The following is a 12,505-nucleotide window of genomic DNA, read 5'->3' on the forward strand; positions in this document are numbered from 1 at the left end:
AAAAAAAAAAAAAAAAAAAAAAAATCATATTCCAGGGATGCAAGGATGGTACAATATTCACAATTTAATGTGATACATCACAGCATCAAGAGAAAGAATAAAAATCTTTATGATCACATCAAGAGACACACAAAAAAAGCATGTGACAGAGTACAACATCCATTCACAATAAAACTCCCAACAAAATAGGTTTAAAGAGAACATACCTCAACATAATAAAGACCGTATATGAAAAGGCCACAACAGCATAGTGAGTGGTAAAAAAAAGTGAGAGCTTTTCCTCTAAGATCAGAAATAAGACAAGGATGTCCATACTGAACACTTTTGCTCAACATAGAACTGGAAGCCCTAGTCAGAGCAACCAGACAAGAAAAAAAAAAAAAAAAAAAGGAACAAATTGGTAGGGAAGAAGTAAAACTCACGATTTGCAGATGACATAGGGCTATATAGAGAAAACCCTAAAGACTCCACCAAAAAAAAAAATAGAATTGATAAACGAACTTAATAAATTGCAGTCTATAAAGTACACAGAAATCTGTTGCATTTCTCTACACTAATAATGAAGTAGCAGAAAGAGAAATTAAGAAAACAATTCCATTAACAATTGCATCAGAGAGAATAAAATACCTAGGAACAAACCTAACCAAGAAGGTGAAAAATCTGTACTCTGAACACTCTAAAACACTGATGAAAGAAACTCAAGTTGACACAAATGGAAGGATACTTCATGCTCATGGATTATAATAATTAGCATTGCTAAAATATCCACACTGCCCAAAGGGTTCTCCACATTCAATGCAATCCCTATGAAAATACCAAGACCATTTTTCACAAAACTAGAATACTACTAAAATCTATATGGAACCACAAAAGACCTTGAATAGCCAAAACAATCTTGAGAAAGAACAAAGCTGGAGGTATTACAATCCCAGATTTCAAGATATATTATAAAGATGTAGTAATCAAAACAGTAGAGTACTGGTACAAAAAGAGACACATAGATCAAAGAAACAGAGCACAGAAATAAATCCACACTTAAAAAGCCAATTAATGTATGAGAAAGGAGACAAGGGAGGCTATACGATGGGGAAAGGACAGTCTCTTTAATTAAACAGTACTGGGAAAACTGGACAGCTACATGTAAAACAGTGACACTGGACCTCTTTCTTACACCATACACCAAAATAAATTCAAAAGGGATTAAAGACCAAAGTGTGAGACCTGAAAATATACAACTCCTAGAAGAAAACATAGGCAGTAATTTCTTTGGCATCAGCCTTAGCAACATGTTTCTAGATATGTCTCTCAGACAAGGGAAACAAAAGCAAAACTAAACTACCGGGACTACACCAAAATGAAAAGCTTGTGCCAAAAAAGAAAAGCATCAACAAAATGAAAAGGCAACCTACTGAATGGAAAAAGTTATCTGCAAATGATATTAACTGATAAGGGGCTAATATCCAAAATACATAAAGAACTAAAACTGAACACCAAAAAAACCATCTGAGGGGCACCTGGATGGCTCAAACATCCAACTTCGGCTCAGGTCATGATCTTGCGGTTCGTGAGTTCGAGCCCCACATTGGGCTCTGTGCTCACAGCTCAGAGCCTGGAGCCTATTTCGGAATCTGTAACTCCCTCTCCCTCTGCCCCTCCCCCGCTCATGCTCTGTCTCTCAAAAAACAAACAAACGTTAAAAAAAATAATAATCCAATTAAAAAATGGGCAGAAGACCTAAATGGACATTTTTCCAAAGATGACATACAAATGGCCAACAGACACATGAAAAGATGCTCAATTATCAGGGAAATGCAAATCAAAATAACAATGAGATACCATTTCACACCTACCAGAAAGGCTATTATCAAAAAGACAAGGGGTGCCTGGGTGGATTCGTCAGTTAAGCATTTGACTCTGGATTTCAGGTCAGTCAGGTCATGACCTCATGGTGGTGAGATCAAGCTTCACATCAGGATCCGGGCTGATGTGGAGCCTGGTTAAGATTCTCGGTCTCCCTCTCCCTCTGCCCCTCCCTTGCTAAAGAGCGCAGGTGCTCTCAAAAGAGAGAGAGAGAGAGAGAGAGAGAGAAAGACAGACAGACAGACAAGAAATAACAAAATCTGGCAAGGATGTGGAGAAAAGGGAAACTTCATGAACTGTTGGTGGAAATGTAAACAGGCATAGCCACTGTGGAAAGCGGTATGGAGTCTCCCCCCAAAAATTAAAACTAAAAATAGTATACAATACAGTAATGCCACTACCAGGCACTTACCCAAAGAAAATTGAAAACACTAATCCAAAAAGATATGCACCCTTATGTTTACTGCAGCATGATTTATAATAGCCAAGATATGGAAGCAACCCAAGTGTCCATCCAGAGATGAATGAATGGAGAAGATATGGTATGTATGTATGTATGTATGTATGTGTGTGTGTGTGGAATACTACTCAAACATAAAAAAAAAAAAAAAAAGGTATCCTACCATTTGAGACAACATGAATGGGGACCTAGAAGGTATTTTACTAAGTGAAATAAGTCCAAGAAAGACAAATACCATAGGATTTCACTTACATATGGAATCTAAAAAGCAAAACAAACAATAAAGCACTCTTAAATAAAGAGAACAAACTGCTGGTTGCCACAAGGGAGGTGGGTGGGGAAATGGGTGAAACAAAGGGGATTAAGATGTGCAATCTTCTAATTGTAAAACAAATACATCACTGAAATGAAAAGTAATGCAGGGAATAGAACCAGTACTATTGTGATAATGTTCTTTGGTGACAGATGGTGACTATACTTGCGGTGAGCACAGAGTAACGTACAGAATTGCTGAATTAATGTTATACACCTGAAACTAACATAATGTTATATACTAATTAAACTTCATTTTAAAAAAGGAGAAGAAAACAGTCTTCAGTTCCCCAGCAGGCAATATTAACAACTCAAGAACTGACTAGATATTGCAGGTTAACCAAGGAGCCCTAGTGAATGAGGGAAAAATTCTCCCACAGAGAAAGATTTCAGCTAATAATGGCAGAAGCGAGCAAATTAGCACAATCACAATTTTGTAACTTTTTTTATTTTTAAGTAAACTCTAGCCCCAATGTGGAACTCGAATTCACGACCCCACGATCAAAAGTCTCATGCTCAACCAGCCAGGCACCCGTCACTTTTGAAAATTTTAATTAAATAATCCTTGCAATGGTAATCGGTAGATGGTAAAAGAATTAGGTAAAAAGTGGGGCTTCATGAAGGGATCAGGAGGTTATCACCGGAGCCCTCTGACAAATCAAACTATACAAAAACACTTGTCAGGGAACTGGGGAAACTTGAACATGGACTAAGTATGGTATGAGCTATTAAGAAATCATTATTGGGGCACCTGGCTGGCTCAGTCGGCTGAGCATCTACCTGACTTGGTGTCAGCTCGGGTCCTGTTCTCACAGTTCCTGGGATAGAGCCCCGAGTCAGGCTATGCACTAACAGGCGAGCCAGCTTGGGATTCTCTCTCTTTCTCTCTCTCTGCCCCTCTCCCACTCAGGAGTGCATGCAGGTGCAAGCTCTCTCTTTCAAAATAAGTAGTTAAAAACAAAAAAGACATCCTTATCAGGTGTGTTGTGTACGCTACTGCATTGCGGTCATACAGAACAACGTGTCGTTTTATAGACATATTTAGGAATAAAACAATGTCTCGGACATGGTATAAATTCTCAGTGAAAGAGACATTTGGAAATGTTCACAAATAAAAAAGTAAAAATAAAAGCACTTAACTAATAGTCACTACAGAGTCCTTTAAGGAGAAAACATCAATGAACTCAAATTAATATTTAAAAGATCATTTTCATTATTTAGTAAGGAGACTGTAGAATAAGAAGCTAGAGATATAAAACTAATGCAAGGGTTCTTAAGGCAGTCCTGAGATAAAACCCTTAAAAAGCCAACACCATTATCTTTAAGTATCAACTTAATAATCCTGTTAGTAATTATAATTATCAATATTAACATTTATAATTGATTATAATATTAAACATGTTAATTTAAGCACTTACTGAATTATTATATGCAAGGCTCTGCAATAAGCACTGAAGCAAGACTATGGCACCCATGCCCTGTTTTAAAGCTTCCACTTGCGCTGGTAAAAAAATAACATACTCCATACCCCGGTTGAGGTAAAGCAAGTTTACTGAAGAAAAATAACCAAAGTAGACAAGAGAAAAGATACAGGATTTAAAAAAGAAAAGGAAAGAATGCCAATACTCTGATGAGGATATTCAAAAGATAACAGCACCGGTAGCAGTTCTAGCAATAGTTTAAAGCACGACAGGTTTGTCAGTGGGACAAGAGGGGCACTAATGAATGAACTTCCGAGAAAAGAATCCTCAGGGATTAAAAGTAACTAGTTCTTGAAAGAAAATGGAGTACTACTGAATGTGAGGAGGCCACATCCTCATACGCTGAAATCCGTAGTAACTGAACACCATACTGACTGACTACTCCCAGTAAACAAGGGCATTTGACCTTCATAGACCTACATAACTGTTCAAAGTTACCATAACAAGGACACAGCATGTGGAATGTAGGCACCATGTAGAAGCAGAAGCACCACCATATTTCTGCTGACGCACTGACTGCAAAACGGGTCCAAGGCAGAAAAGCTTTTTGTTCTCCCAAAGGTTCAGATGATCAGAGCAAACAAGATTTTGGCCAGGATCTTCATCAAGGGTGATTACAGAAGGGAAAGAAGCCTTACAGAAGATACCCAGTAAGGGAGTTAGAGGGTTTCAGTTTAGCCATATGAATGACAAGGATGGCAAATGTGTTGGAAAGAAAAGAGGTATCTTTTTTGCAACTGGAAAAACGGAGGCACGTCTAAAGACAGGGGCAAGAGACTGATGGTACACGTGGGGATGAAAAAGGACTAGGGACAAAGCAAGCTTTCCAAAAGGACAGAGGAGTTGGCAAATTCCAGAGCCAGTGGAATCATGAACTAGAACTGGGGGGGGGGGGCTACTGAGGATGGGATATGAAAGAGTAATCTCCCCATTGTCCCAATCTTTAGGACATGAGTCACGAAGTCACTGTATCATTTAGTTTACAGGAAGAAGAAAGCAGAACATGACAAAACTGGGACATCAGTGAGTATGCATAGGCAAGTGTTAACTGGTCACAAGAGGTAAAAAATGCCCAAGAACATATGCCATTAGCCAGGTGTGGGGCCACAACAAGTCACTTAACTTCCCTTAGGCTTTGTTTCCTATTTTTTTGCTTAAAACTGCCTAACCATCGCACCTCACAAGGCTCCTGTGGAAATTACACAAAGAAGGAAAATGGTTCTCACCTGTAAAGAACCACATTCGTTCCCAAGGCTGTCTGAGAGCTCTCACAGGACAGCAAAGAGGAATCTCAGCAGAAATATATCCGTGTTTCCTATTTCAAAAGGACAGATAAGTATTATACCTACAAACAGGTCAACTATGACAGATGTAATGATGGTACGAGCACGGCTGGGAAAGCTTTCTTTTACGTGACAGAAAAAATTAGCTGATACTGTGCCACCCAATAGCCATTAAGAGGGATTTCATGTTCCAAGAGTAACTCCAGACACTATTTTTTTTTTTAATGTTTATTTTGAGGGGCACCTGGGTGGCTCAGTCGGTTAAGCGGCCGACTTCGGCTCAGGTCACGATCTCACACCTCGAAGGCCCCTGAGTTTGAGCCCCATGTCAGGTTCCGTGCTGACAGCTCGGGGCCCGGAGCCTGCTTCCAATTCTGTGTCTCCCTCTCTCTCTGCCCCTCCTCTGCTCACGCTCTGTCTCTCTCTCAAAGTAAATATATATATATTTTTAATGTTTATTTATTTTTCAGAGAGAGAAAGGAAAGACAGAGCGCGAACAGGGGAGGGACAGAGAGAGAGGGAGACACAGCCTCGGAAGTAGGCTCCAGGCTCTGAGCTGTCAGCTCACCGCCTGACGTGGGGCTCAAACTCACGAACCGTGAGACCGTGACCTGAGCCGAAATCGGACACTCAACCTACCGAGTCACCCAGGCGCCCCCCTCCAGACACTATTTTTAGCTGAAACTGAAAATACAACAAATCTGTCCATTGTCAGGATCTAGAAACTGCCTAAGGTTGAAGGGACTTAAAATGCTGCTGAGTATTGTTACAGTTTTATTTAGATTTATACACACGCATAGACACAGAATATAAACTTTTAACACAAATCTACAAAACTAGCCAAGTGAGTACAATTCCGTAAAACAAAACTTAAAGAGAACTAGTGGCTGAGTCTGAAGTCTTAGAGAAACACGTCCAAAGCGTACTCTGCCATGAAGAGCCAACAGGACTTCCTCTCTCAGTTACAGCACATTAGGGGATTTGAACCAACCTGCCTGCTGAAGACCTATAAATAGAGCTGCACAAAATGTAAGAAACGACTATCTTAAAGGACTGAAGAGCCAACAGGATAGTGCTTTCAGATGGATTAGAGGACCAGAAAATTCAGAGAGGTGACCCCAACAATCCAAAAGAAACCAGAAGCTAAACTGCATCGGACAGCCTGACAGGCTTTAAGGGACAAAAGGAAAATCCTCCCCCCAGCTTCAGGTTAGGAACCTGAAGATCAGCACCTTAGAACTAAGGGTGAACCAGAAATGAATCAGTCCATACACTGAATGCACTCTGGCTTTGAGTCATCTGGTTGGCCCAGAAAAATCTTGACAGAGATTAGACTAAGTAATCCTGGATTCCCTCAAGCAGATGCCACAAAAATAAATCCTTTCTGGAAGATATCATCCCTGGTCACAAATAATTTGTCAAATAACTCTTCAAATCCAATGCCCAGCATACAATTAAAGACAACAGAGCACTTGAGGAGACAAGAAAGCAGGATCAAAAGCCATAGAAAGAGCAAACAACAAAAAGAGATTCACAGGAACTCCAGATACTGGAATTACCAAACAGAAAAATTTTTTTTTTCAAACAAAATTTTAAATTACAATTTAATCTCAGTAATCAACTAAAAAACCATAGTAAGTGACATAATCGATTTTTAAAAGAAGCAAAAAGTTACTGAAAAATACAAAAACTAAAATTATGAATTCAAGAAAGAGGTTTAACAGTCAGTGAGAGAGTAAATCAGACAGTGGAGACAGTACCTCAAAGGATAGATTGGTGGGAAAAAAGCTCAGAATGAAGAGAGGGTAAGAAACATGAAGATACAGTAGAAGATCCACCACACAACACAGTTAACTGGAATCCAGAAGAGGTAGTATGGGGCGCAAGCAATATATAGCTAAAATTTTCCAATAATGATGAATAATGTCAAACCACAAACTTAAGATTCTCGATGAATTCCTAGCAGACAATCAACAAAGAAACACTTAAAACTGTCCTGTGGGGTGGGGTGGGGGGAATTACTTTCTTTCGTTTTTTTTTTTTTTTTTTGGTTTTTTTTGGGAGGGGAGAGGGATAGAGAGAGAGAGAGCGCGCGCGCGCGCATGCAAGCAGCGGAGGGGCAGAACAAGAGAGGGACACAATCCGAAGCAGGCTCCAGGCTCTGAGCTGTCAGTACATAGCCCAACGCGGGGCTCAAACTCATAAGCCGTGAGATCATGACCTGAGCTTAACCAACTGAGCCACCCAGGCACCCCAAGATAGCTTAGTTTGCAACAATATAAATCAAAGCTAATAAAACAATCTCTAAGGAGCAGAAAGAAAAACTGCCAACCTAGTATTCCAGTGCAGAGAAAATATCCACCAAAAATGGAAATGAAGGGGCTCCTAGGTGGCTCAGTCCGTTGTGTTCAACTCTTGATTTCGGCTCCAGTCATGATCTCACAGTGTGTGGGTTCCAGCCCTGCATCAGGCCCTGTGCTGACTGTGCAGAGCCTGGTGGGGATTCTTGATCTTTCTCTCTCTGCACCACCCCGCCCCCCATCAAAACAAATAAACATTAAAGAAATGGAAATGAAGTATATTCTCAAATAAAAACAAAGTTCACTTCCAGCAAACCCCACTCAGAAATCACAAAGCAAAAGAAAACCGATCCAAATTGGAAGCTCAGAGATGCAGAAAAGAATGAAGAACCATGCAAGTGTTAAGGAAATGGGTTTAAAATCTAATGGAACACTGTATAAAATACTGTCTTGTGGAGTTTAAAATGCATATAGAAACTTAACTCCAAACTCATTATGTATATTAAATATGTATGCCTTTTGTAAAAAAAAAAAATTTACAGAAAATGAAATTACAGGACAAAGCATGTATGTCAGGAGGTGGTTAAATGGAACTAAGGAGTTTTAATGTTCTTGCTTCAACCAAGAGGAAAGTGAAAGTATCACTTAACACTAGACTTTGATAAATCAAATACACATGCTGTACATGCTGGGGTAATCACAAAAAGAATTAAAATAAATATGTGGTATTTGAACCAATAATGGAAATCTGATACAAAAATAACGGAAGAGAAAAAGAAATACAGAACAGGTAAACTGGAATGTTCAGAAATGCTGGAAGTAATCTCAAAATAACAGTAATCATATTAAATGTGAATCAATTAAATGTTCAAAAAAAAAAAAAGAAAAGAAAGAAAGATTATCAGACTGGATTTAAAAAAATCCCTACAAATAGAGGTTGTTTTCAAGAGAGTCACCTAAAATATAACACAAAAAGATTAAAAGGAAAAGGAAAGAAAAATACATCATGCAAACATGAGCCACAATAAAGATGCAACAGCTAAATTAGTTTCAGACACCAAACAGACATCAAAGAAAAAGCATCCCTATAGTTAAAAGAGTCACTTCAAAAATGATAAAATGTTGGGGCGCCTGCGGTGGCTCAGTCAGTTAGGCGTCCGACTTCAGCTCAGGTCACGATCTCGCGGTTGGTGAGTTCGAGCCCCGCGTTGGGCTCTGGGCTGATGGCTCAGAGCCTGGAGCTTGTTTCAGATTCTGTGTCTCCCTCTCTCTGACCCTCCCACGTTCATGCTCTGTCTCTCTCTGTCTCAAAAATAAATAAACGTTAAAAAAAAAAAAAAAAAGAGAGAAGTTATCTAAGGAAAATGTGATAAAGCCAGAAACCAATTACAAAATATGGATACTTAGAAAATTCTCATTATTACTAGAATTTAAGAAATATTTTTAAAAAATATTTATTTATTTTGAGAAAGAGAGAGAATGCGTGTGGGGAAGGAGTAGAGAGAGAAGGAAGCAGACTTGCAAGCAGGCTCTGTGCTGACAGCACAGAACCCAACACAGGGCTCGATCTCACAAACTGTGAAATCATGACCTGAGCTGAAATCAAGGGTCAGATGCTTAACTGACTGAGCCACCCACACGGCCCAAGAAGTACAGTTTTCAATAACTCGCTGATCAAAGAAGAAACTGCGATGGAAATTAGAAAATGATGTGAAATAATGAAAATATTACCTATCAAAAATTATGGGATTCAGGTAGAGCAATACTTGAACATGAAATGATAGTTTTAAATCCCTGTGTTGGAAATGAGGTTGCGAATTAATACCTAACTACCACTGTTAAGCAGTAAGAAAAGCAAAATAAACCCTAAAGAAGTAAAAGGAAATAGTGCACATAAAAGCAGATATTAACAAAATATAGTGTTTTGGGGGGAAAATTACTATTAATTGCTAAACCTCCCCATGCAAATTATTTTTAAAAAGCAGGAAAAGATACATTTACTCAGTAGTAAGAATGAAAAATGCCCGAGAGATGAAAATATACATTTGGACAAAAACTTGTACATGAATGTTCATGACAGCATTATTCATGATGGCCAAAAAGTAAAAACCACCCAAATGTCCATCAACTGATGAATGAATAAAATGATATATCCACCCAGTGTACTATTTTCTCGCAATAAAAATATAAAACTGACACATGCTACAATACAGATGAAACTTAGCATTATGCTCAGTGAAAGAAGCCGGTCACAAAGTAGCACATATTGTATGATTCCATTTATATGAAGATTTCAGAAGAAACAAATCTATAGGGGGCAAAAAAGATTTGTAATTACCTAGGACTGATGAGGAGGGAAGGGGCTGGGGGATAATAGGGAATGAATGCTAATGTTCTAAAATTGCTTATGATGATGGTGGACAACTGTGTGAATGTATTAAAAACCACTACATTGTACGTTCAAGTCTATTTAAAAAAAATAAAAAATAAAAGGGAGTTTTATCACTAAGCCATCCGTACACATTAAATGATAAAAGAGTATAACCGTAATGCCAATACATTTGGAACTTCAGCTAAAACAAATTTTAATAAATATGAGATTTACCAAATGGTTATAAGAAGAAATAAAGCCATATTCAGCATCTTTTCCCAACTACAAGTGTATGAAACTAGAAACCAACTGCAAGAACAAAAACAGCAAATTCACAAATACTGAAGTAATGTGTCAACAAAGAACTCAAAAGAGAAAAAAAAAATACCATGAGACAGCTATGTACACATTTAATGCAATCCCTACCAAAATTACCACCAGCATTTTTCACAGAGCTAGAACAACCCACCCTAAAATTCGTATGGAATCACAAAAGACCCCAAATTGCCAAAGCAATGTTCAAAAAGCAAAGCAAAGCTAGAGGCATCACAACTCCGGACTTCAAGCTGTATTACAAAGCTGTAGTCATCAAGTCAGTATGGTACTGACACAAAACAGACACATAGATCCATGTAACAGAATAGAAAACCCAGAAATGAACCCCCAATTATACAATTAGTCTTCAACAAAACAAGAACGAATACCCAATGGGAATAAGACAGTCTCTTCAACAAATGGTGGTGGGAAAAGTGGACAGCAACAGGCAGAAGAATGAAACTAGACCACTTTCTGACACCATACACAAAAATGAATTCAAAATGGATAAAAAACCTAAACATGAGACCTGAAACGACAAAAATCCTAGAAAAGAACAAAAGCAGTAACTTCTTTGACGTCAGCCACAGTTAACTTCTTTCTAGATATGTCTGAGGAAGGGAAACAAAAGCCAAAGACAACTCTGGTGACTATATCAAAACAAAAACCTCTGCACAGCAAAGAAAACAATAAAACTAAAAGGCAACCTACTGAATGGGAGAAAACATTTGCAAATGATGTACCTGATAAAGGGTTAGTATCCAAAATATAACTTATAAAACTCAACATCTGGAACACCTGGGTGGCTCGGTTGGTTAAATGTCCAACTCTTGGTTTCAGCTCAGGTCATGATCTCACAGTCTGAAGGTTTGAGCCCCATTTCAGGCTCTGCACTGGTGGTGCGGAGCCTGCTTGGGATTCTCTCTCTCTCTCTGCCCTTCACCCAGATGCATGTGCTCTCTCAAAATAAACTAAAAAAACAAAAACAAAAAAACCCTCAATACTCAAGGGGCACGTGGGTGGCTCAGTCAGTTGACTGTCTGACTCTTAATCTCAGCTCAGGTCATAATCTCACAGGTCCTGGGATGGAGCCCCGTGCTGGGCTCTGAACTGAATGCACAGAGCCTGCTTGGGATTTTCTCTCTCCCCCTCTCTCTGCCCCCTCCCCTGCTCATGCTCAGTCTCGTACTCTCTCTCAAACGTTAAAAAAAAAAAAAAAAACCCTCAAAAACGAATAATCCAATTAAAAAACAGGCAGAAGACACGAATACACATTTTTCCAAAGTAGACATACAGATGGCAAAAGACACATGAAAAGATGCTCAACATGACTGATCATCAGAGAAATGCAAATTAAAACTACAATGACGTATCACTTCACACCTGTCAGAATGGCTAAACTCAACAATACAAGAAACAACAGGTGTTGGCAAGAATGAAAAGAAAGGGGAACCCTCTTGCACTGTTGGTGGGAATGGAAACCCAGACAGCCACCCTGGAAAATAGTATGGAAGTTCCTGGAATATATAATGAAATATTACTCAGCCATAAAAAAAAAAAAAAAAAAAAAAAAAAGAATGAAATCTTGCCATTTGCAACGACATGGGTGGAGCTAGAGAATATTATGCTAAGCTAAATAAATCAGAGAAAGACAAACAGCTTATGATTTCACTCATGTGGAATTTAAGAAACAAATGAGCAAAGGAAAAAAAAGGAGAGAGAGAGGCAAACCAAGAAACAGACTCTTAATTATAGAGAACAAACTGATGATTACCAGAGGGGAGGTGGATGGAAGGATGAGTGAAATTGGTGGTGGGGATTAAGCAGGGCACTTGTGATGAGCATCAGGTGACGCATGGAAGTGGTGACCTATATTGTACACCTGAAATTAATACTACAGTGTGTGTTAACTAGAATTTAAATAAAAACTTTTTTAAAAAGTACCTTGAGTCAAATGAAAATGTAAAATACAATATACCAAGAATTATGCAATGCAGCAAAAGCAGTTCTAACAGAAAAGTTCAAAGCAACAAATACCTATATATATTTTTTAAAAAGAGAAAGGAAAGGAAAGGAAAGGAAAGGAAAGGAAAGGAAAGGAAAGGAAAGGAAAGGAAAGGAAA

General features: G+C 38.6%; 1 protein-coding gene across 7 annotated transcripts in view; it reads right to left on the bottom strand.

The window, feature by feature from the left end:
* TAB3 (TGF-beta activated kinase 1 (MAP3K7) binding protein 3) overlaps positions 1–12,505 on the bottom strand; it is an 87,417-nt gene that overhangs the window by 60,425 nt on the left and 14,487 nt on the right. The window lies entirely within an intron of this gene.

This window comes from Herpailurus yagouaroundi, unplaced genomic scaffold (genome assembly GCF_014898765.1).
Source record: "Herpailurus yagouaroundi ecotype Mexico unplaced genomic scaffold, PumYag 67793, whole genome shotgun sequence".
NCBI classification, from domain to species: Eukaryota; Metazoa; Chordata; class Mammalia; order Carnivora; family Felidae; genus Herpailurus; species Herpailurus yagouaroundi.